Source organism: Schistocerca gregaria, chromosome 11 (assembly GCF_023897955.1).
Source record: "Schistocerca gregaria isolate iqSchGreg1 chromosome 11, iqSchGreg1.2, whole genome shotgun sequence".
NCBI classification, from domain to species: domain Eukaryota; kingdom Metazoa; phylum Arthropoda; class Insecta; order Orthoptera; family Acrididae; genus Schistocerca; species Schistocerca gregaria.
Window position 1 is genome coordinate 61,942,394 of NC_064930.1, and position 27,209 is coordinate 61,969,602.

The 27,209-nt window shown below is 40.2% G+C and overlaps 1 long non-coding RNA gene across 1 annotated transcript; it reads right to left on the reverse strand.

Moving 5' to 3' along the window:
* Nucleotides 1-292: 292 nt before the first annotated feature.
* Nucleotides 293-25,562, reverse strand: LOC126295347 (uncharacterized). The gene is made up of 3 exons (XR_007552462.1): nucleotides 25,477-25,562; nucleotides 16,745-16,955; nucleotides 293-423 (listed from the first exon to the last, which is right to left on the reverse strand). It is a non-coding gene; the product is annotated as an uncharacterized LOC126295347 (long non-coding RNA).
* Nucleotides 25,563-27,209: the final 1,647 nt, after the last annotated feature.

The following is a 27,209-nucleotide window of genomic DNA, read 5'->3' on the forward strand; positions in this document are numbered from 1 at the left end:
GTGATTTCTGCTTATAAATTTAAATCTGATTCAAAGGAAAAAAAAAGCTTTTAGGAATAAAATTCCCATTTGTTAAAAGCAATTTCATTTTGATTTCATCGGTTACTCCCTGCCAACTACTTCCATGCTCACATACTGTGATTAAATGTGTTAATGTTCTTGACGAATCGCTGGTAAATGAAGTACATTCTTAATAAAAAATTTGAAAGTAAATTCACGGTTCAGGGCTCTTCCCTCTTCTCTACTGTTCTCCACTCAGCCAAGCACTACCTACGCTGCTAAGGAGTCGCCGATACCCCCACACGTGGTGAGGATAGCCAACAATTTAACTGTATGTGGTGATGGCCCTGGACGCATCACCGACAGGTTAGGTGATTTGTGTTGCTGCCTCAATGCCACCTCCAGATGGCTCCCTCAAATTTTCTGCAAGGAAAAACAATGATATGAATCCTGTATATATATAACATTTTTGGGAACAAGTGCTTTACACTACTATGAAATCTTATCAATATATGACAATATTTATGTAGCTTCTTTCAGATGGTACCTCATTATACACTGCTGGAAATTGGAATAAGAACACCGTGAATTCATTGTCCCAGGAAGGGGAAACTTTATTGACACATTCCTGTGGTCAGATACATCACATGATCACACTGACAGAAGCACAGGCACATAGACACAGGCAACAGAGCATGCACAATGTCGGCACTAGTACAGTGTATATCCACCTTTCGCAGCAATGCAGGCTGCTATTCTCCCATGGAGACGATCGTAGAGATGCTGGATGTAGTCCTGTGGAACGGCTTGCCATGCCACTTCCACCTGGCGCCTCAGTTGGACCAGCGTTCGTGCTGGACGTGCAGACCGCGTGAGACGACACTTCATCCAGTCCCAAACATGCTCAATGGGGGACAGATCCGGAGATCTTGCTGGCCAGGGTAGTTGACTTACACCTTCTAGAGCATGTTGGGTGGCACGGTATACATGCGGACGTGCATTGTTCTGTTGGAACAGCAAGTTCCCTTGCCGGTCTAGGAATGGTAGAACGATGGGTTCGATGACAGTTTGGATGTACCGTGCACTATTCAGTGTCCCCTCGACAATCACCAGAGGTGTACGGCCAGTGTAGGAGATCGCTCCCCACACCATGATGCCGGGTGTTGGCCCTGTGTGCCTCGGTCGTATGCAGTCCTAATTGTGGCGCTCACCTGCACGGCGCCAAACACGCATACGACCATCATTGGCACCAAGGCAGAAGCGACTCTCATCGCTGAAGACGACACGTCTCCATTCGTCCCTCCATTCACGCCTGTCGCAACACCACTGGAGGCGGGCTGCACGATGTTGGGGCGTGAGCGGAAGACGGCCTAATAGTGTGCGGGACCGTAGCCCAGCTTCATGGAGACGGTTGCGAATGGTCCTCGCCGATACCCCAGGAGCAACAGTGTCCCTAATTTGCTGGGAAGTGGCGGTGCGGTCCCCTACGGCACTGAGTAGGATCCTACGGTCTTGGCGTGCATCCGTGCGTCGCTGCGGTCCGGTCCCAGGTCGACGGGCACGTGCACCTTCCGCCGACCATTGGCGACAACATCGATGTACTGTGGAGACCTCACGCCCCACGTGTTGAGCAATTCGGCGGTACGTCCACCCGGCCTCCCGCATGCCCACTATACACCCTCGCTCAAAGTCCGTCAACTGCACATACGGTTCACGTCCACGCTGTCACGGCATGCTACCAGTGTTAAAGACTGCGATGGAGCTTCGTATACCACGGCAAACTGGCTGACACTGACGGCGGCGGTGCACAAATGCTGCGCAGCTAGCGCCCTTCGATGGCCAACACCGCGGTGCCTGGTGTGTCCGCTGTGCGGTGCATGTGATCATTGCTTGTACAGCCCTCTCGCAGTGTCTGGAACAAGTATGGTGGGTCTGACACACCGGTGTCAATGAGTTCTTTTTTCCATTTCCAGGAGTGTAGATAACTGCACTATCCGCAAAATGTCTCAGGTTACTGTTAATATTGTGCACAAGGTCATAATAAACAACATGAACAGCAAGGGTCCCGACACTACCCTGGGGCACATCCCGACACTACCCTGGGGCACACCCAAAGTCACTCCTACATCTAAAGATGACTCTCCATCCACGGTAACATGTGTTCTCCCAACCACAAAGTCCTCAATCCAATCACAAATTTCACTTGATGCCCCATACGACCATACTTCTAACAATAAGCATAGGTTTGGTACTGGTTGTGAGCCAAATGCTTTTCAAAAACCAAGAAATGCTGCCTCTACATCGCAGCCTCGATCAAAGCTTCCAGTATGTCATGTGAGAAAAGTGTGAGTTGGGATTCACCTGATCGATGTTTTTGGAATCCCTGCTGGTTGGCACTGAGGAGGTCGTTCTGTTTGAGATACCTCATTATGTTTGAGCTGAGAATATGTTCTGAGATTATACAACAAACCTACGTCAAGGGTATTGGACAGTAATTTTGTTGATCACTTCTACTAACCCTTTTCGACCAATAGATTATAGTTAGAAGAGGGACTAACTCAGTATAGAATATGACAGCAATTCACATTGCCCTGGAGCTCTGTTCAGTTTTAACAATTTCAGGTTTTAACTGAACACCACTGACACCAACATTTATTTCACTCGTCTTTCCAGAGATACGAGGGTTAAATTGGGGCAATCCTCCTGTGTTTTCCTTTGTAAAGGAACATTTGAACCGAGTTAAGCATTTCACCTCCTGCTCACTCATTCGCTAGGGAGTGGACATTAACTTTGGTGCCACTAACGGCCGTTCCATATGACCATAATTTCTTTGGGTTTAATTAAACAGCATTCCATCACAGTAATCATTGAAAGCTTCACGTATTGCTCTCTTGACAGTCAAACATGTTTCATGTAGCATCTCTCTATTTATAACCCTACACGTTGTTTTACACCTATTATGCAGCAATCACTGTTTCTTTACAGTGACTGTATACCAGGGAGCTTCCCTCCCATTATGAACTGTTCTACTGGTTGCATACCTAACCAGTGTCTGGTTAACTATTCTTTTAAACTTTGGACACAGTTCCTGTATGTGTTCCTGTCCTGTGCTGAAAGTTTCACGTTTCTCACTGAGCTCTGACACTACTGATTTTATCTAGTTAACTGAACATACATCTCAGTTACATCAGGAGATAAGTGGGCGACAGAAGGATCCAATTATTTTTTGCCAACCTCTGATACTGAGTCTTGCCCAAACAACCTCACATGCAGCTTAAAATTTCTATCTCAGTTGATTTGAGTTTTGCATTAGCCTATCCTTTTGATGTACACTTAAATTTACCGAAATATCTCACTGATACCAATTTCAGGTTTCAGCCACCTTTCTGTACTGTACTATGTGAGCTTCGCTATTTTTCAAGGGCACTTCTAACCAGCACTCTTGCGAATGCTTTGCCAGTTAACTACAAGGATTTTTATATTCTCACCTCTGGGGGTGGGAGGGGTTCTTTTGGATCTTACACTTATATTTCTGGCCTCCTAAAGCGTCATTTACTGGGCTGGATGGAGAGTTGCCTCCTCTAAAAAACACACAGTCAGATACTGAGGTAGCAGCCTCTGTAGTGTAGCACACACCTGACCAATTTAGCAGGACCCTAAAGTTTTCAACATCTGTGTTTCATGTCCCAAAAGTTTCAGAGCAATTTACTGGAGGAATTTCAAATGAGTATTTTGATGTGTATTCATTATGTACGTGTATCACACTAGCTGCTACACAGCTGCACTCACATATACATAGTTTTGTTATGATGAGAGATGGTAAGTGAAGTGTTGAGTGTGAAGCTACCCTATGTATCTGCCTGTTTGGTTAAGCATAGTTCATGATGTGCATATGATACAGTTCGAAAGTCGAAGAATAAATAGCTCTGCAAAAGAGTAATTTTTGTTCCATATTTCATGATATATTTTTCAAGTCAGTAAGCCTCTTATACTACACGCTTCCTAAAGTTGCCTGTGTTCTTCCTCAGCTCTCTAGCTGCCTCCACTCCGAACTTCATCAAAATTGGTTCAGCAGTTAAGCTGTGAAAGCTTAACACTTCTGCATCCATGAGTATGGACAGAAACTAAAAAGAAATGCACATCTGGGAGGTATCCACAACTTTTATCAGAAATCTGTCTGTATAGCAATTTTGCTTTCATTGTTGTGGTTGCAAACTGAACAGTTCATCCTAAATTCATTCTGACTATTAACCACAAACACCATTAGGAAGTAAACATATTGGCACTTCAGTGAGAGCACGGAAGTCCATGAAGATGCTTCTGAGATATGGTCATTTATCAGCAGTACACACTATTGTTACCACACATTTCTGTAGTACAAGATTTTTTTTCCTCTAGCTTATTTGCGTTGCTTCTAAACTATGAAATTGTGAGATCACAAAACACTATTTCCAACACAGTGCTCTTGTTCACTGCTGACTGTCAACCTCAAAACTACAGAAAATTTTGAGAAACCCAATCCGGAATTACCGAAGCATTTATTGACATGTAATTTGCATTTGGTGATTGCTGAAAATTATAAAACAAATTATGTCCATCATTAACAACTGTTTATGAAGCGATATAACATTTTGTGGTACATCACATGAAATTAACAATGGCAGAATTTTTAGAACAAATGTGTGTCTGTGTATTTTTAGATAACTGAAGACTTACAGATCAAAACGGAACACTGTTAAATGATAGAAGAAAAGCATGTACATAAGATGACCCATAAAAACATTTGGAGAAGTATATTAGACATTTCATATTGAGCAGGCAATTTTAATTACTCTCTGAAAGTGTTGAGAAAATTTAAAATAAATATTTGATTCTGCATAGTAGTGTGCACTGTTATGAAATTTAATGGCAGATTAAATCTGTGTACGGGACTGGGACGCAAACCCAGAACCTCACAATTTGAGGGTACTGCTCTTTTTGACTTAACTACCCGGGTTTGACTCACAACCTACCCTCGTAGCTTTACTTCCTACCTTCCAAACTTCACCCAAGTACTGCATGTCTAGAGGAAACAACAGTCTGCAGTATACTTCCTTCCACAAGTGCTGTGTATGCAGGAGAACTACTGTGAAGTTTGTAAGGTAGGAAGCATACCTGCGAAGGTACGTTTTGAGTCACGCCTGTATACACAGCTCATTCGTACGAGAATTTCCCACAGAAGGCAAGGTTCTGGGTTCCTGTCCAGGTCTGGCTTGCAGTTTCAATCTGCCAAGGAGTTTCAGAAAGAAAATCAGTGCAGTAAGTTCACTAGGAAAAGAAAAGCTGTACACAAAAGAAGTGATACAATGAAAATTTCACCATATCCCCACCAAAATACTTTGAATATAATCCTGATCCTTGAAAGCAAAAGATGGTGTGGAATAATTGATACCTCCTACAAGATGGTAAAATGTTGTGGCCTTACTTCATGTTTATGTTTTTGGGAACATATGTGGTACATGACTCATACAGAAAATTTTCCACAAGGGGTTAAATATGCCTTTGTTGGACATCTGTTACTTTGAAGCTTTCAATACTGCTTTATCTACTCGTATCCAAACACTGCCTTCCAACCTGAGCAACAGCACAGATCCCTTAGCAGATCACTCGCTGCAGCCTCCAGTCTGTAACTGTAGACACAAAACAAATACTGTCAGTGTTTTGTTCTCTTGTTTCCAAAAGCATAAAGTTACATACTGCAATGTCATCTGAGTCACTGTAGGAGGGCACTCGCATATCAATTGGTGGATTGTATGATTGTCCATATGTTTAAGGCTACAGTTTGAAGACAGACATGATGATCCAAAACAAGTCGCAAAAAAGAAATGACTGTTCTTACTACTGTGATGGATAATGGGGGAGGGGGGGACACACACTTTTGTTCTAATACACTATCAGGACTGTGCTGCTACAGTCATAGTGATTAAATGCCTAGGTGAAACACTGCAAAGGAACATGAAATTGAATGACCACATTTGGTCAGCCGAGTGGAATGGGAACGACAGATTTAGGTTTATTGGGTGACCTCTACAAATGTTTGTATCATTTATAAAAAAGACAATGTACAGGACATTTGTACTACCCATTCTCAGCTACTGCTTGAGTATTTGGAATTCCAACCAGGGACGATTAAAGGAGGACATTGAAGCAATTCAGGTGTGCTTATTCTGTTACAGGTAGACATACATTCAATCAAAGGCAAATATTACAAAAGTTCTGTGGTAACTCAATTGGCAATTCCCAAAGGGAAGAAGTACTGTTTTCATGAAACACTTCTAAGATGTAGGTATAGGTTATCACATTGTGGGCTGAACCCAATCTCAGGTACTAGTAGGTTCAACTGAATATGTGTCACAATACGAAAGGTAACAATAGATTTCAGTAAGTACTCCTTATCGATCCATAATTTTTCAAAATTTGCAAAGGTAAAGTACTCCAGGGTTTCCACCAACATGTGTATATTGTGGGCAGAGTAATGTGGCCAGTAGATTTGCAGTCAGTTGGACAAGCGTGGGGAGAGCAGCAGTGGTTGGGGGTCGCGGACTGGGAAATGTCGGGCACTACGAGACATCATTGGCTGGCACTGACAGGCGCACACACCTTGCATTTTTCTCAAAGAACTTCACTGAAACTGTCTAGCTAAAAAATCATTTCACAGTACTTGTAGCCTTACGTGACAGCATAACGAAGTGCCCATCATTTCATTAATAGAGATAATGTGACATTGTGCATTTAAGTCACACACTGCACCAAATTGCTACGTTTTTAATGAAAAATTGGGGTCTCTACAATTTTGAGTTTGATGCATATTACATTGTATGTTGCTATTATTAAACTCAGCGAAAACATTTATTTCTTCTTTAGATTTGGGAGGACACGTGTGACCAAACTCTAGAAAGTTTATTTTATGCAAGGCACTCATTTGCGAACTGGAATGTAATGAGATGACGTCCTTTTGAAACTGGCACTCCGACTTCCTCATTCTTTGGTTGTAGTATGCGAACTACAAATTTATGTTTCATCAATATATATAGGTCAACAATCTTCATAGCACTTTAATTTATTCAAATAGACACCATGTTTACTATGTATTTCTAAATGTTCTACAAACACTTTCCTGTTACCTGCTGTTTAGCACCATATGGTAAATATTACACATGTTAATTACATGATAATGTCAAACTAATACATTGACATTAAAGAATCTGGCACACCTGAAGTCACACTTGTGGGAGCAGGTACTGTAATGAAGAAATACATATTTATCCTTGTCACAAGAAAAAGTGGTTATTGGGGGTGCATGAAAATTGTGTCTCAGCTTGCACACAACTTATCTGTTGAAATCACCTAAATCTATAATTTTTTTCCCTCTTTATTCTGTCCCCCCCCCCCCCCCCCTCCTGGAGTAGAGAAATCCCAGAGCTATTGGCAACTACTTCTTTGCCCTCTCTTCACTCTTCTTATTGTCCAAAGTGAAACAGGCATAGCAGCTTAAATTACTTCTATGGTACTTTTTAATGGGATTTTTATCCTGTTTTGCCTCTTCCAACAGGAACTTAATTATGTTGTAAACAATCTCTCATTCCTGGCTATACAGAACTCTTTCTGCACCTACATCTACATCCATACTCCGCAAGCCACCTGACGGTGTGTGGCCGAGGGTGCTTGGAGATTGGGATACCATGCCGAGTGTCGCAGTGTCACCACCAGATGAGCACAAGATGCAGACAGTAGTGGACTGAGGTGGCCTCACCTCCTGAACAAACGAATGAACTTGCCCAGCATTTCAGACAAAAATTCATCAGTGCAAATGGCACAATATCCTGCCCCGAGTCCAGTAATGGAGTATTCAGTCAATCACAATTTTAAAATCTGTGAGCTATCACCAGTCGGGGATCTCTTGTGAACTATCAAAGGCATCTTATGGCGCCAATGGCAGCACTGTTATAGAGAAGTTCAACTTGCATGAAACACATGGTTCAGCACATGCCTGGCTACATTCCTATGTAAGGGAACCTCGACAGAATGGCCTGTAGTTTTTCATAGTACTTTGAAATTTAATAACTCAAAAGCCTTATTACATATTGGAATGTAACTTTATAATGACAAACCGAGTATACTGTAAAGTGTCAGAAAACACACATAAAAGACAGCAGTAATTGGCAAGCTTTTGGAGCTAGTGGCTCCTCTTTCAGGAAGAAGGTTTGAGGAAAAAGGATGATGGGTGAAGGGAAAGGACTGGAGAGGTCTAGGAAAAAGGGTTGATTTCAGGAACGTCAGCCAGATCCACAGGTTAGGAGAGACTTAGCGTACAAGATGAGAAGCATAAACTACTCCTCATCCTAAAGACTCCCCTGCCGACGGTTCTGGGTGACTTTCTTGAAATCTACTCCTTTTCCAAGACATCTCCAGTCCTTTCTCTTCACCCTTCTTCCTTCCCCTTCAACCATTCTGCCTGAAGGAGCCAATGGCTCCAAAAGCTTACCAATTGCAACCGTCTCACGTGTGTGTGCTGCCGCCACTTGGTTAGTAGATTTATTATCTAACCAATTAAATAATTTTGTCAAGCTTTGATTGTTTGCATGGTTATATTTAGTATATTTAAGAAAATTTAAAAACTTTGGATTACTTAGTGATGTGAACATTGATTTTTATCTTATGTACTGAACTGTGTGTAATTATTATTATTTTAGATACACTGTACTTCCACACTACTCAAAATAAAAGATAAAAACATATTTTATTCTTTTAATTGGTAAATTGTTAAATCAGTAAACCAGGGATATATACCAATTTGTTGTTTTGTGTATTTCAGAAACATTTTTTTCAGAAGTCTATTTGTTCTCCTAATAATTTAAGAACATATGACATGCTCCAGCGTAAAATACTTAATACATGGGTGACTAATGTGGTTCCCTTTGTAGAAAAGCAGTAACATTATTATTCATGGAAAATTTTGTTTTTGTACTTTAATTTTGGATGAGATAATGATACCTAATTATGCAAAAACATTGATTATGGGAAACTGAAACTAAAGATTTGCATGCCTTTATTTACCTCCCTGGTTTGTCTGACAAATAGATTCCACATGCTGCCTGTGGCTGACACTGTCTCTGAGCCAGATGCTGTCACTTGTCCTGTTTCAGATGAAACCTCTCAGCCTGCAAGATCCGGACATTCACAGAAGGTGGGATTATTGATAGTCGGGAGCTGCAACGTCAGGTGCATTATGGTGCCCCTGAGACACACGACTGCCAAGAAGGGAAAAAAACTCAACATGTACTCTGTGTGTGTACTGGGTGGAGTCATTCCAGATGTGGAACGGGTCCTCTCATATGCAATGAAGGGTACAGGGTGAAGACAACTGCAGGTGGCTGCTCATGTTGTTACCAATAATGTGTGTCACTTTGGATCAGAAGAGAATATCTCTGGTTTTGAGCAGCTAACAAAAGTGGTAAAGGCTGCCAGTCTTGCTTGCAAGATGAAAGCAGAGCTAACCATTTGCAGCATAGTCAACAGGACCAATTGTGGACCTCTGATACAGAGGCGTGTAGAGGGTCTGAATCAAGAGGCTCAGACAGTTCTGCAACCGTGTAGGCTGCAATTCCTCGACTTGGGTCAAAGGGTGGTTGGGTTTCGTGTTCCATTTAATAGGTCAGCTGTCCATTATGCGCAGGAGGCAGCTACGTGGGTAGCAGGGGCTGTGGACTGGGTAGTTTTTTTAGGTCAGAGGGTCTCTGGAAAACACAAAAAGGGCTTCGGTCACAAAGGGTGCAGGCCGAACATAGGAAGAACGTAGATACAGGAACCATCAGTGTAACAGTTGTGAACTGTCATAGCCAGAGCTCCAAGCGTTAATAGAAAGCACTGATGGTCAAATCAATATATGCACGGAAAGCTGGCTAAAGCCAGATATAAGCTCAGCTGAAATTTTTGCGAAGAATCTAATGATGTTCTGAATGGATAGGCTAAACACAGTTGGCAGTGGCGTGTCATTGTTGTTGGAAGTAGTTTATCTTGTTGCGAAATCTAAGTAGATAGTTCCTGTGAGTTACTATGGGCACAGGTCATTGTTGGCAACCGGAAATAAATAATAATTGGTTTCTTTTACAGACCTCTCAATTCAGATGATACAACTGCTGAAATGTTGAAAGAAAACTTGTGCTTTATTTCAAACACATACCCGACCCATATGATAATAGTTGGTGGTGACTAATTTACCCCTCAATATGTTCGCAAAAATACATGTTTAATTCCAGCAGTACACAAAACATCATTTGAAATTGTGCTAAACATATTCTCTGAAAATTATTTCAGAGCAGTTAGTTCATGAGCCCACACGAATAGTAAAGGGTTGTGAAAACACAATTGACCTCTTAGCAGCAAATAATCCTGAGTTATAACGAGCATCAAAACGGACACAGGGATTAGTGAATACAGGATTGTCATAACAAGACTGAATATTGTAACCCTCAAATGAGCTGTAGATTAAAACTGAAGAAACTGCAAAAACGTGGGAATTTAAGGAGATGGGATCTGGACAAACTGATTAAACCAGAGGTTGTACAGAGTTTCAGAGAGAGCATAAGGGAACAATTGACAGGAATGGGGGAAACAAATACAGTAGAAGAAGAATGGGTAGCTCTGAAGGATGACGTAGTGAAAGCAGCAGAGGATCAAGTAGGTAAAAAGACGAGGGCTAGTAGAAATCCTTGGGTAACAGAAGAAATATTGAATTTAATTGATGAAAGGAGGAAATATAAAAATGCAATAAATGAAGTAGGCAAAAAGGAATAGAAATGTCTCAAAAATGAGATCGACAGGAAGTGCAAAATGGCTAAGCAGGGATGGCTAGAGGACACATTTAAGGATGTAGAGGCTTATCTCACTAGGGGTAAGATAGATACTGCCTACAGGAAAATTAAAGAGACCTTTGGAGAAAAGAGAACCGCTTGTATGAATATCAAGGGCTCAGATGGAAACCCAGTTCTAAGCAAAGAAGGGAAAAGCAGAAAGGTGGAAGGAGTATATAGAGGATCTCTACAAGGGTTATGTACTTGAGGACAATATTCTGGAAATGGAAGAGAATGTAGATGAAGACGAAATGGGAGATACAATACTGTGTGAAGAGTTTGACAGAGCACTGATAGACCTGAGTCGAAACAAGGCCCCGGGAGTAGACAACATTCCATTAGAACTACTGACAGCCTTGGGAGAGCCAGTCCTGACAAAACTCTACCATCTGGTGAGCTAGATGTATGAGACAGGCGAATTACCCTCAGACTTCAAGAAGAATATAACAATTCCAATACCAAAGAAAGTAGGTGTTGACAGATGTGAAAATCACCAAACAATCAGTTTAATAAGCAAGAGTTGCAAAATACTAACGCAAATTCTTTACAGATGAATGGAAAAATCAGTAGTAGTCAACCTTGGGGAAGATGAGTTTGGATTCCGTAGAAATATTGGAACACATGAGGCAATACTGACCTTACGACTTATCTTACAAGAAAGATTTAGGAAAGGCAAACCTACGTTTCTAGCATTTGTAGACTTGGAGAAAGCTTTTGACAATATGACTGAAAAACTCTCTTTCAAATTCTAAAGGTGGCAGTGGTAAAATGCAGGGAGCGAAAGGCTATTTACAATTTGTACAGAAACCAGATGGCAGTTATTAGAGTCTAGGGGCATGAATAGGAAGCAGTGGTTGGGAAAGGAGTGAGACAGGGTTGTAGCCTCTCCCTGATGTTACTCAATCTGTATATTGAACAAGCATTGAAGGAAACAAAAGAAAAATTCAAAGTAGGTATTAAAGTCCACAGAGAAGAAATAAAAACATTTAGGTTCGCCGATGACATTGTAATTCTGTCAGAGACAGCAAAGGACTTGGAAGAGCAGTTGAACGGAATGGACAGTCTTTTGAAAGGAGGGTATAAGATGAACATCAACAAAAGCAAAACGAGGATAATGGAATGTAGTCGAATTAAGTTGGGTGATGCTGAGGGAATTAGATTATGAAATGAGACAAAGTAGTCAAGGAGTTTTGCTACTTGGAGAGCAAAATAACTGATGATCGTCAAAGTAGAGAGGATATAAAATGTAGACTGGCAATGGCAAGGAAAGCGTTTCTGAAGAAGAGAAATTTGTTAACATCGAGTGTCGATTTAAGTGTCAGGAAGTCTTTTCTGAATGTATTTGTATGGAGTGTAGCCATGTATGGAAGTGAAACATGGACGATAAATAGCGTAGGCAAGAAGAGAATAGAAGCTTTCTAAATGTGGTGCTACAGAAGAATGCTGAAGATTAGATGGGTAGATCACATAACTAATGAGGAACTATTGAATAGGATTGGGGAGAAGAGAAGTTTGTGGCTCAACTTGACTAGAAGAAGAGATCGGTTGCTAAGGCATATTCTGAGGCATCAAGCAGATTCAGCAGGACGTAGGTTGCAGTGTAGGTACTGGGAGATGAAGAAGCTTTCACAGGATAGAGTGGCATGTAGAGCTGCATCAAACCAATCTCAGGACTGAAGACAACGACAACAACAACAACAACAACAACAACAACAACCCTCAAATCCTCCAAAAATAAATGAAAAAGATACCTATTGAAAAAAGCAGATATAAATTCACTTGACGCCTTCCTGAGAGATCATCTGCACTCCTTCAAAATTAACAATGTTAGTACAGACCAGATGTAGCTTGAATTCAGAGAATTAGTATTGGCAGCAATTGAGAGATTTATACCAAGTAAATTAACAAACAGCAGAGCTGATCCCTCTCCTCCTTGGTACACAAAACAGGTTTGAACATTGCTGCAGGAACAACAAAAGAAACATGCCAAATTTGAACAGACACAAAATCCCCAAGATTTGCGATCCTTTATAGAAGCTTGAAATTTAGCGCGGACTTCAATCGAGATGGTTATAAAAGTTTCCACAATGAAACTGTCTCAAAACCTGGCAGAAAATCCAAAGAGATTCTGGTCGTATATGAAGTATGTTAGCAGCAAGACACAATCAATGCTTTGACTGTGCAATAACAATGGAGGTACTATCGAAGACAGTGTTGCCAAAGCAGACCTACTAAACAAAGCCTTCCGAAATGTCTTCACAAAAGAAGACTAAGTAAATATTCCAGAATTCAAATCGAGAACAGCTGCCAACATGAGTAACGTACAAGTAAATATCATCGGAGTAGTGAAGCAACTTAAATCACTTAATAAAAGGATGTCTTCTGGTCCACACTGTATTCAATTAGGTTCCTTTCAGAGTATGCTGATGATTAGCTCCATAATTAACAATCATACAACTGTTCGCTCTATGAAAGATCCGTATCCAAAGACTGAAAAGTTGTACAGGTCAAACCAATATTCAAGAAAGGTAGTAGGAGTAATCCACTTAATTACAGGCCCATATCATTAATGTCGATAAGCAGCAGGTTTCTAGAACATACACTGTGTTCAAACATATGAATTATCTCAGAGAAAACAGTCTATTGACACACAGTCAACATGGGTTTAGAAAACATCGTTCCTGTGATAACAACTAGTCTTTGGTCACACGAAGTGTTCAGTGCTATTGACAAGGGATTTCAGATTGATTCCCCAATTCTGGATTTCCAGAATGCTTTTGACACCGTACAATGCAAGCAGCTTATAGTGAAATTGGGTGCTTACAGAATATCGTCTGTTGTGTGACTAGATTTGTGACTTACTGAAAGAGAGGTCACAGTTCATAGTAATTGATGGAAAGTCTTTAAGTAGAACAGAAGTGATTTCTGGCACTCCCAAAGGTGGTATTATAGGGCCTTTGCTGTTCCTTATCTATATAAACTATTTGGGAGACCATCGGAGCAGCCATCTTAGGTTGTTTGCAGACGACACTGTCATTTATCGACTAATAAAGTCATCAGAAGATCAAAACAAATTGCGAAACGATCTAGAAAAGATATCTGAATGACGCAAAAATTGGCAGTTGACCATTAATAACAAAGTGTGAAGTCATGCACATAACTGCTAAAAGGAATTCATTGAACTTTGGTTACACGATAAATCAGTCATATCTCAAGGCCTTAAATTCAACTAAATACCTAGGAATTACAATTACGAACAAATTGAATTGGAAGGAAAACACAGAAAATGTTGTGGAGAAGGCTAACCAAAGGCTGCATTTTATTGGCAGGACACTTGAAAAATGTCACAGATCTAATGAGACGAACCATACTAGATAGGACTGACAGAGCATATTGAGAAAGTTCAAAGAAGGGCAGCATGTTTTGTATTATCGTGAAATTGGCAGAGAGAGTAACTGAAATGATATAGTATTTGTGATGGACATCATTAAGAGAAAGGCGTTTTTTATTGCGTTGGGATCTCCTCAGGAAATTCAAATTGCCAACTTTCTCCTACAAATTTGAAAGTATTTTGTTGATACCGAGCTACATAGGGAGAAACGACCATCACAATAAAATAAGGGAAATCAGAGCTTGTATGGAAAGATACAGGTGTTCGCTTTTTCCGCATGCTGTAAGAGATTGTAATAACAGAATTGTGAAGGTGGTGCGATGAACCCTCTGCCAGGCACTTAAATGTGATTTACAGAGTATCCATATAGATGTAGATATATTCAATGATAACATGTCCAAAACATTCCAGCTCTACAATCTGTTGATTCTGGGTGTCCTTTTCCATCCTTTTTAGTGTTTTTCTTTCTTTTCTGTTATTCTGACCCACTTTGTCACACTTCATCAACTTTTTCAGCTCCAGCAACATGCTGCCTGCACTTTTCAATCTGCTCATTACTCCATCATCAAGACATACGGCATGCAGCACAGACATCTAAAAAGCTGACTTGCCAACACCAATGCACAAGAAAAACACAAGTAAATTCAAGTGATCTATTTGTATGAACAGAAACTGATTCCAATAAATCCCAGCTCATAGTCGATATGTTCTTCAAATTACACAAATGAGTTGCTATGGAAACACTGTGCCAAAATTAAATAATGAGACACTGTAAGCAATGTTCTGTGTTTCACAGTAGTGTGACAGCTGGTCACTGAAGTGCTTCACAAAGGCATTTAAATGTGAAAACAATGAGGTCCTATGGGTAAATCTTATATTTTTAGACTCAGGAAGGTTCAAAGAAATTTATTGAATAAAGAATTCCATCTTTTTGGGCCCTCATGATGTCCAGGTCCTCTAAAAACAGGACGCAGAAAAGTTACACAAGGCGTTTGAATCTGTAAACCATGCATTGCTCGTTTACTATTTTTCTCATTCTTGTGGCTGTTTCATTAGTGTTTAGTTTGTCCTGCCAAAAACCTCTTTTTCCACTGTAGCCGCATTAGATTCAATATATCCTATGAAAAATTACTGTGATCCTATAATGTCACGAGTTTATGATTTGGAGTATTGCAGTAGACGTTAAAGGTTCTCCCTCACCGTTTTAGTTCCTCGCATAAACTGTGATTCTAACTTATTTCCTTTTCTTTCTGTGTCATCATCATAATCATAATAATATTGTTTGTGACATAATTTGTGGGTTAACAGTTAGTAGTGTCAATATGCTTGTAGTTTATGGTCTGCATGTGTATTATCATTTATTTTTGTCACTGTTTCAAAAACCTGCCCATATGTAAGCACTTTGGGTCCAGTATGTGATCACTTGTGAAAGCTGATCTGAAAACAAAATTATTTCCTTCTGCATACAGATGATGTCCTGTCAAGCTAAGCAAAAAGCATCAACAGGAAAAACAATATTTTTCTTCAAGTTATTAACTGGTTTTGGATAAATGTACCTACTGCAAAGTTTGGGAAACATAAATCATCCAGTTTGGCATTGCAAACGAAGTTCATCACCTATTAATATAAGCATACCAACAGAATATAATAAATCTGGTAGAAACTACAAAGTTCTTAGGTGCAAATATTGATATAAATGTCGAAACTGGCCAACTCTGGGGTACAGAGTCATTCATTCGCTAAGGTTCTGGGGGAGAATATTCTGTGTTGTGGAGATCTCTAAGCAATTAGGGACACAACCAAAGCCTCAAATTGAATTCATTCATTGATTAAGTCTGCAAAAATTCACTTCATTATGAAAGTGACAGCGATGTTCACAACTACAACAGAAGAAGGAAAGTATAACTTGAACTACTTCATACATGTTTTAAATTATCTATGCAAGAGGCTAAACGTAGTTACAATGTCCTGGCTCTTCTGTTGTGCGATGCAGTCGGCAACTGCGAAATGAGTGATTGTAACTGAACAACTGCGTTTGTTTTCAGTGTGAACAGCGAGAAGAAAACTATGTGTGGTGACAAAGTGACCTGTGGCAAAGCCCGAGCCTGAGGTTTGGTCGGAATGTGACAGTCCCACTCGCTATTTGCTATGTTCGCTGTCCATCATTCATTGCATGAACTGCAGCACACAAAGTAAGGGACAGGTACAGTGTCACTGGACTTCTGCCATGCAATCTGCTGTTCAGCTTACACATAATCCATATCACATTGTGAATACATCATATATAACATGGAAGTAACTAGCAAGCTACCAATGCAAATGGTAAATGTGCAACCAATGTAGTAGGTATTGACTAAAGATTTTATTTTTATAATGCAAGTTAACAAATTAGATACAGCATGCAACAAAAACATGAGTTACTTAGCAGTCACAAAGCAAAAATCGGACAATTTTTACTTACTGCTGTATGACTAGTTCTGACAGACTGTTTAACTCCTCCCCCAAATACATCCCCAAGTCCACCTCTGGGAGAATGGTGCAAGCAACTGTAGCTTCAAAACAGTTACAGTGGGTGGTCCTGTAAGGTGGTGGAATGGTGGACAGTTCAATAGCTTGCTTCAAACTCTAGCCGAGAACGAAGTTTGTTTAGTTAAGTGCTCCATGTGACATACCTGAAGGATAATTTAACAATAATAATTTTATTACTATGTCATTAGGGCAAATGGTGTCATTACACCAACAGATAATGTCAATAAATGTTATATTATTCTATGTAAAGGAAGAGTAGGTTAAGTACTGCAATTACATTTAATCATTTTCCCTTCACATTGCAGAATGGGCAGGCAATGAGCCAAGCACATTATGTTTATAAATATGCTCAGTAAATACTTAGACAAATAGTGGTATATTATTGAATAATTTGTTACCTACATACTAACAACTATAAGCTAAACCCTTACTATCATGTATTTAAATACATATTGTTTCTTGTAGAGCGTAACATATTTCCTCAACATTTTACTTCTGCCAACTACTGCTTGGTACAATGTACAGTAGAACAAAAGTTTACTGCCTTCATTATCTTTAGCTCGCAGAATGTTGGCTTCTAATGTGCTCTATATATGAACATTTCACATTTGCTCTAATGACCACATGCTGCAACAACAAGATGTAATGCACATACCTAGAATTGCCCCCTCATGATGATACCACATGACAGTACTTCATGACAATACTTTGATAAAATCCAAAATGAGACATTTCATAAAACTTCACAGAGAATTAGTGATAGTTCTTGACAAGTAAATTACTCTTACAGCAACACACTTTACATTTTGTGCCCTCAATAATTTTTGCCATGACATCCTCTTCGGCTTCATTATCAGATGACAAATATTGGAATGAAACCTTTCCCTTGACCTATGTAGGCCAACCACAGCCAATGATACCAAAAACCAAACACCTGCAACTGCGAGAAATAAAACCAAATCCACACCAACCCAAAACCCAAACATCAAACTTCCCCACAGAAATTAAAAACAATCGATACACGATAAATACACAAAACATACACACCCATTACCCACAATCACCCCCCCCCCCTCCACTGCACCCCCACATACCAAACGCCAACAACTAACCACTAACCCGTACATCTTCACTACTGCCCAAAGAAGAAAACGAAAAATACAATAATGCCCAGGTACAAACTTCCAACATCAATACTCATCTAAATGAGATGTGGCAGGTTAGAAGAGCCACTCTTCTCTTCCTTATAACTGATTTAACCACCACCACCCCAAAAACACCTCAATTGCATTAGCACATGCAGCAGTTTCACAATTATTTAAACTCTAAACTATGCTTTACAACTAAATGATCAAAACCCCTCTTCTCCAAGCCCCTGTATGATGAAAAAGCAACTGAAACTACAGTACTCCCCTCCTCAATCTACTCCTCAATTAACCCTTCAAGTCCCTCTTAGTGCACCCCTCCAAAACCGTGAAAACATGATCGGCATACCCACACCACAAAGTAACTAACAAAGCAGAGACGTACCCCTCCCATACTTCTCTCTTCCCAAACTGTGACTCATCTATATCAAACACTAACTCCAGCTCACCCAACTTACTCTTATACTAACATACTCAGAACACACTGCCCTACAAAAAGAAAACCAATCTTACAAAAAGAAAACTAATCTAACACCACCCTCTCACTCACAACAGGCGCACACACACAAAAACTAATAGAGAACCTAAAACAAAAATAGTAAGTGATGAAAACAATCTCTCACAGCCAACCTAGATTTCTCGAACCAGGTACCGCGTCTAAGGGAGATCCAAACGTTGTCCTTCTGACACCGACACATGTGCATGTCCGTGGTCAGAGATGCCGGAACTTTCGCCAACCGCATGTTCTCTTGGCAAAACGCCACACTTCACAAATTCTGCTATTAATCTAAACAGCTGCAGGAATTTAATCGAGGACAACATATCCTCTCCCATCTCCACCCGCAACATGGCGCTATTTCACTTTTATCGTCATATTCATGCATAAAAAGAGAATCCACACAACAAATTAAACGTCTTACAGCACCACAAACAGCAAACCAATTGAAAACGCGAATACGTAAATAGAACACAAAAAACTGATAACTCACTGAAAACATTTTCAATCCTTAGGTCATGAACATTGCCAACAACTCCCCTCTTCCAACACCAAAGCTCAAATGAACCCAATACACCACATGACACACCGCGCGTGCGTGCACACACCACCAAAGCGCACAATCAAACACTAAATGACATCTAAAAATACAACCAACTCATAAAGTAAACTTTGTGCCGTAATGTCACACACCACACGAAGAAGAGCAAAAGGAAGAGGCTGACAGTCTTAAATTCCTTGGATTACAACTTGATAATAAATTCAGTTGGGAGGAGCACAACACAGAACTGCAGAAAAGTCTTAACAAATCTGTGTTTGTAATTCGGGTGTTAGCAGAGACAGGCGACATAAAAATGAAAAAGTTTGCATACTTTCATTCCATAATGTCATATGGCATAATATTTTGGGGTAACTCTTCAAGTCAAACAAAAGTTTTCAGAGTCCAAAAGCGTGTAATACATATTATTTATGGAGTAAATTCACGGACGTCCTGTAGAAACCTCTTCAAAGAACTGGATATGCTTACTACTGCCTCTCAGTTTATTTACTCCTTAATGGAATTGTCCTAAATAATGTATCTCCTTTTCCAACAGACAGCTCAGCTCATACATACAATACCAGGAACAAAAATGGGAAATACGGAAGCGTCCGATCCCACCCGTCTGCTTTGACCCATGACGCCACAAATATGGCGGAAACTACCATAAACGACAATTCCAATCTGGCACTTATAAAGTAGTTACATGCATATTTTAAAGACGAAAATACACCGAAAAAACAAACAAACACAAAAAGTACTAAACCAAAAGCATCGGCCACCTCAACCTGTCCCCAACCAACCCAACCTTCCCCCTGACCACAAAATAAAAAACCCACAAACAAAAACCAAATGCAACATAAAAAATCTCAGTCACACACTACAACTCAACAAAAACTTATACAAAATAGATCCTACACAACTAAAACAAATAACAAACACACTCCCACCCCTTAACAAATACTCTACAACAAAATAAACCACCCACCCACCTACCTACCTACCTACCTACCTACCTACCTACCCAGACCAGCCTAACCAACCACCTTCGGCCTATACATTTTACCCACAGCCCTTAAGAAGGCCCAAACAACAAAATAGCCCTCTGTGACGCTCTTCCGCCAACAGTACTTATATAAATGAGACTGAAATTTGGAAGAGCTCCTCTTCCCCCTCCAAAGAACTGACTTAACTGTCCCCCACATCTACTCTATTGTATTACTACAAGCCCCCGTCTCATAATTCTTAAGCTCTATACAATGGTTCACTACTAAATGATTAAATCCCCTCTCACCCAAACCCCTATACGAAGAAAAAGCATGATGAACTATTGTGGACCCCGGCTCTAAATATTCCTCAATTAACCCCACTAATTCGGCCTTGGACCTCCCTTCCACAACCCTAAAAACACATTCGGAACCCCCACCCTCGGAACAACAAACCACCACACACGAAGACCAGCCACAGACCTCCCCCTCCCATACTTCCTTTTCCCAAACTGAGACTCGTCCACCTCCACAATAACCCCATGCTCCCCAAACTACCCCTGTATTTAATAAATTCTGAACACACTTCACAACAAAACAAATACCAACCCAGAACGCTCTTCTCACTCACCCCAGTCTCATGCGCGCAAAAATTCTGTGGGGTCTATAACAAAAATAATAAGTAACAAGTACAATCTCACGCATATGTCGTCTTTCCGAGAGCGCCACATATTATCGTCATTGCTTCACGGCACACACCGCACTTCACCACCTCGGCAATTAAGCCAAAAAGCTGCAGGAACTTTATCAGCTCTAAGGCTGTGTCCCCCATAACAGCCCTCAAACGAGAACTGTTTATCTTGTCTTTCATATCCATTCCTGAACAAAAAACCACAACCGATTAAAGTTAATAACAATACCACCCGACGTACGGCGATCACTAAATTAACCTTCACACAAAACCACAAAACCTAACTCACTGAAATGAATTCCACTTCAAAAATACGCAAACAGCAGTCGACACTGAGAAACAGCAAACTGAGCCCGATACACCAAACAAAAGAAAACCCAGAACATACCAGCAGAAGGCACCACAAACCACAACACGACGACATCTACAAACACGCCACACTCTCAAACCAAGCTCCGCACCGTCATGACGTCACACACGACAACACCCTTATCTCACTGAAAGACTTACTAGTGGCCAACTCCTACTTCACTGGCATTTTTTAATAAAAACAAATGAATTGTATATACTCATACCATTAGTATCGTTATTTCAGCTTAAAAAAATTGACATGTTCCACATCCATGAGGATCGCCTCAGCACGGATCTATAGAATGAAAAACTAATCTAATCTAAGCACAACATCCATATGTCATGGGTCAAAGCAGACGGGTGGAATCGCACACTTCTGTTGACTCCAGAACTTGGGCTACGCTAGAATTAAGAGTCAACTGAATTTAGATTAAACAAAAAACATTACAAGTGAAGTTATGGTAAAGGCAGATGCGCATCATCTCTACTAAACCTACATAGTTCTGTGCAAGAACACGATTTAAGCCTCCACAAACACAACTTTGAGCAATATTATAAAGAAGACACGCGAACTACCTAAACAAAATCAGCATCACAGATGCGAACTACACAACATGTGATGACAGGGGGCACACTCATTATTCACGTTGTGCACTATATAGACCCATACTGTCCTGAGCCCCCCATGAACCATGAACCTTGCCGTTGGTAAGGAGGCTTGCGTGCCTCAGCGATACAGATAGCCGTACCGTAGGTGCAACCACTACGGACGGGTATCTGTTGAGAGGCCCGACAAACCTATGGTTGAAACTTCCTGCCAGGTTAAAACTGTGTGCACAACCGAGACTCGAATTCAGGACCTTTGCCCGCGAAAGGCAAAGGTCCCGAGTTCGAGTCTCAGTCGGGCACACAGTTTTAATATGCCAGGAAGTTTCGTATCAGGGCACACTGGAAACGTATGGTTCATGAACAGGGGCAGCAGCCTTTTCAGTAGTTGTAGGGTCAACAGTCTGGATGACTGACTGACCTGGCCTTGTAACAGTAACCAAAACGGCCTTGCTGTGCTGCTACTGCGAACGGCTGAAACCGAGGGGAAACTACGGCCGTAATTTTTCCCAAGGGCATGCAGCTTTACTGTATGGTTAAATGATGGTGTCCTCTTGGGTAAAATATTCCAGAGGTAAAATACTCCCCCATTCGGATCTCCGGGCGGGGACTACTCAAGAGGACGTTGTTATCAGGAGAAAGAAAACTGGCATCCTACGAATCGTAGCATGGAATGTCAGATCCCTTAATCGGGCAGGTAGGTTAGAAAATTTAAAGAGGAAATAGATAGGTTAAAGTTAGATATAGTGGGAATTAGAGAAGTTTGGTGGCAGTAGGAATAAGACTTTTGGTCAGATGAATACAGGGTTATAAATACAAAATCAAATAGGGGTAATGCAGGAGTAGGTTTAATAATGAATAAGAAAATAGGAGTAGGTTTAATAATGAATAAGAAAATAGGAGTACGGGTAAACTACTACAAACAGCATAGTGAACGCATTATTGTGGCCAAGATAGACACGAAGCCCACACCTACTACAGTAGTACAAGTTTATATGCAAACTAGCTCTGCAGATGACATAGAAATTGAAAAAAATGTATGATGAGATAAAAGAAATTATTCAGGTAGTGAAGGGAGATGAAAATTTAATAGTCATGGGTGACTAGAATTCGAGCATAGGAAAAGGAAGAGAAGGAAACATAGTAGGTGAATATGGATTGGGGGTAAGAAATGAAAGAGAAAGCCGCCTGGTAGAATTTTGCGCACAGCATAACTTAATCATAGATAACACTTGGTTCAAGAATCATAAAAGAAGGTTGTATACATGGAAGAATACTGGAGATACTAAAAGGTATCACATATATTATATAATGGTAAGACAGAGATTTAGGAGTCAGGTTTTAAATTGCAAGACATTTCCAGGGGCAGATGTGGACTCTGACCACAATCTATTGGTTATGAACTGTAGATTAAAACTGAAGAAACTGCAAAAATGTGGGAATATATGGAGATGGGACCCGAATAACCTGACTAAACCAGAGGTTGTACAGAGTTTCAGGGACAGCACAAAGGAACAATTGACAAAAATGGGGGAAAGAAATACAGTAGAAGAAGAATGGGTAGTCTGACGGATGAAGTAGTGAAGGCGACAGAGGATCAAGTAGGGCTAGGTAAAAACACAAGGGCTAGTAGAAATCCTTAGGTAACAGAAGAAATATTGAATTTAAATAATGAAAGAAGAAAATATAAAAACGCAATAAATGAAGCAGGCAAAAAGGAATAGAAACGTCTCAAAAATGATACCGACAGGAAGTGCAAAATGGCCAAGCTGACATGGCTAGAGGACAAATTCAAGGATGTAGAGGCTTTTCTCACGAGGGGTAAGAGAGATACTGCCTATAGGAAAATTAAAGAGACCTTTGGAGAAAAGAGAGCCACTTGTATGAATGTCAAGAGCTCAGATGGAAACCCAGTTCTAAGCAAAGAAGGGAAATCAGAAAGGTGGAAGGAGTGAATAGAGGGTATATACAAGGGCGATGTACTTGAGGACAATGTTATGGAAATGGAAGAGGATGTAGATGAAGATGAAATGGGAGATATGATACTGCGTGAAGAGTTTGACAGAGCACTGAAAGACCCGAGTCGAAACAAGGCCCCGGGAGTAGACAACATTCCATTAGAACTACTGATGGCCATGGGAGAGCCAGTCCTGACAAAACTCTACCATCTGGTGAGCAAAATGAATGAGACAGGTGAAATACCCTCAGACTTCAAGAAGAATATTATAATTCCAATCCCAAAGAAAAAAGGTGTTGACAGATGTGAAAATTACCGAACTATCAGCTTAATAAGTCACAGCTGCAAAATACTAACGCGAATTCTCTACAGACAAATGGAAAAACTGGTAGAAGCCAACCTTGGGGAAGATCAGTTTGGAATCCGTAGAAATATTGAAACACGTGAGGCAATACTGACCTTACGACTTATCTTAAAAGGAAGATTAAGGAAAGGCAAACCTACATTTCTAGCATTTGTAGACTTAGAGAAAGCTTTTGACAATGTTGGCTGGAATACTCTCTTTCAAATTTTAAAGGTGGCAGGGGTAAAATACAGGGAGCGAAAGGCTATTTACAATTAGTACAGAAACCAGATGGGATTGATAAGAGTTGAGGGGCATGAAAGGGAAGCATTGGTTGGGAAGGGAGTGAGACAGGGTTGTACCCTCTCCCCGATGTTATTCAATCTCTATATTGAGCAAGCAGTAAAGGAAAAAAAAGAAAAATTCGGAGTAAAATCCAGGGAGAAGAAATAAAAACTTTGAGGTTCGCCGATGACATTGTAATTCTGTCAGAGACGGCAAAGGACTTGGAAGAGCAGTTGGAATGGACAGGATATAAGATTAACATCAACAGAAGGAAAACGAGGATAATGGCATGTAGTCAAATTAAGTTGGGTGATGCTGAGGGAATTAGATCAGGAAACGAGACACTTAAAGCAGTAAAGGAGTTTCGCTATTTGCAGAGCAAAATAACTGATGATTGTCGAAATAGAGAGGATATAAAATGTGGACTGGAAATGTCAAGGAAAGCGTTTCTGAAGAAGAGAACTTTGTTAACATCAAGTATAGAGTTAAGTGTCAGAAAGGAGTTTCTGAAAGTACTTGTATGGAGTGTAGGCATGTATGGAAGTGAAACATGGACGATAAATAGTTTGGACAAGAAGAGAATAGAAGCTTTCCAAATGTGGTGCTACAGAAGAATGCTGAAGATTAGGTGGGTAGATCACATAAGTAATGAGGAGGTATTGAATAGGATTGGGGAGAAGAGAAGTTTGTGGCACAACTTGACTAGAAGAAGGGATCGGTTGGTAGGACATGTTCTGAGGCATCAAGGGATCACAAATTTAGTATTAAAGGGGAGTGTGGAGGGAAAAAATCGTGGAGGGAGTCCAAGAGATGGATACACTAAGCTGATTCAGAAGGATGTAGGTTGCAGTAGGTACTGAGAGATGGAGCTTGCACAGGATAGAGTAGCATGGAGAGCTGCATCAAACTAGTCTCAGACTGAAGACAACAACAACAAATCATTTTAATAATACCGGTAAATCCCAAACAACGTTATTCACAACTGCGATACTCAACTAGCTGTTCCAGCCCTGGTTCGTCATAAATCTTTAACGTCGAACTGTATTACGGCATCGTCCGCTGCATATCGCAACCACGAATACATACGATTTTTCTTTCGCCTAGAACTCGACTTGTTAACCGCAGAGTAGTATTTTCATGCCACTCTTTTACATTTTGCTCAATCATATTATCACGCAAACATTAAACCTAACTACGTGTAATAAGAAAAAAAAAATAAGAGCTAAGCGGAGTCAACGGTCAAGAGACACTTGTTAGATCACTCACATCTTGATTTTAAAAATGTACTCCACACAACAAACTTTTTAAAAAAGTGACGACCACGGAACATCGATTAAAAGTGACGATTGTCGTCTGTCCTGCTTTTTTAACTACCAGTGATGCCAACCTCTGAAGCTCTAAGTCCCAACTTGTTACTCAAATTTCCCTTTTCTGTATAAAGTGTCCCATGGTAAGGTAAAACACATGATGCCTAGGAAAAGTGAGTGTGTGTGAGAGAGAGACAGAGATACAGAGTGGAAGAGAGAGAGAGACAATAGGTATAACAAAAGAAATAATGGCTTACGATTCCACATGCAGCACGATAAACTAGTAGTAGAGTTTAAAATGCAACTACAACATATAACAGCATCCTCGCAATACTACATCATATAATGTAAATGCAGGACTTACATTATTGAAGTGCTTGCTTATCCTTTCAGAAAATACAACCTTCCTTTCGAAGAGATATACACGTACTCCTCCCTCTTTCAGTCTCCATCACACAGTTAAACTTTCACTTAATACAAGTTTTTCTTATTGTGAAGAATGAGTTGTTTTTGTTCCACTTAATAAGTTGTGAAGTGTATTCCGTTTCCTTGAAATAAACATCTCACAAAACATATGAATTTGATTTCTCACCTCGAATTCTGTTGCATTTTCTATTTTTTATATCACTTCCAATAGAAAATATCCTTTCGGATTCAGCATTAAAATGTGGAGGTGAAAGAAACTGATCAGCAAGTTTACTGATATTCTGAACCACTGATACCGGAAATCTTTCAAGTTTGAGATTTCACTCTACATACGATCCAAGTCCATTTCTGAAAGTTCCTTCTTCCTATTTCAGCCACAAATGGAAGACTTCTCCATTCAGCTGCAAAGGGAATTACATCAGGTCCTCCAAACTTCGGTGCAATTCGTGATACATTCCTTATCTGGTACCTTCTTTCAGCTGTTAATGCAATATATGACTCTACGAATTTTAAGTCTCCAAAAAATTCATCGTGTATAGGTGTATAGGTAGATCCTTCATTTATTCCATTGCTGCGATATAGAAATCAGTGCATTTAAGTCTTACTTTATGAGCTATGAATAGATTTTCTCCCGAGCAGTTTTTGGCATCCAGAGGTTTCGACATCAGAAGTTGAGTTTTTATGTACCCGTCAACTGGCGACACATATTTCACTAAAACGTATGTATGTTTGCTATCTGATATGTTGGTACTCTCGTTCACTAAAATAGAAAATTTCCTTTAGATACTGAAACGTTTTATCAGTTTCCACTTTTGCAATAGCATTTTTCACTGTATTGGCACACTTCATACGACCTCAAGTCATCTCTGAAGCAATTTTGAAGTCAGAGAAAACATCTTTTAACACAGGAACAAGTTGGCCCACTGTCGAAAATGCAACGATATGCTCAGAGAAAGTTGCTAATCTTAGTTCAGCTTTTTCCGCACGTTTGCTTTCATCAAACATTTTCGAAAACAATCATCAACAGTTTTGTTCCTTTGCATAGTTTCAGCATGTTTAATGTGTTTAACTCGATAAGCATGTTTTTCGAGTTCGCTTCTACTGCAGGCAACAATAAAGTAACACTGTTTACATCGCGCCTTTCTGTTGTCACCTTCAACGGCATCCACCCAACCTCTAAATCTGTCAGTTTGAAACCAAGAGTCTTGGGAAGTTTCAGTATGTTTTACCGGATCTCATTCAGTGCACCCTAATATCGATTTCTCT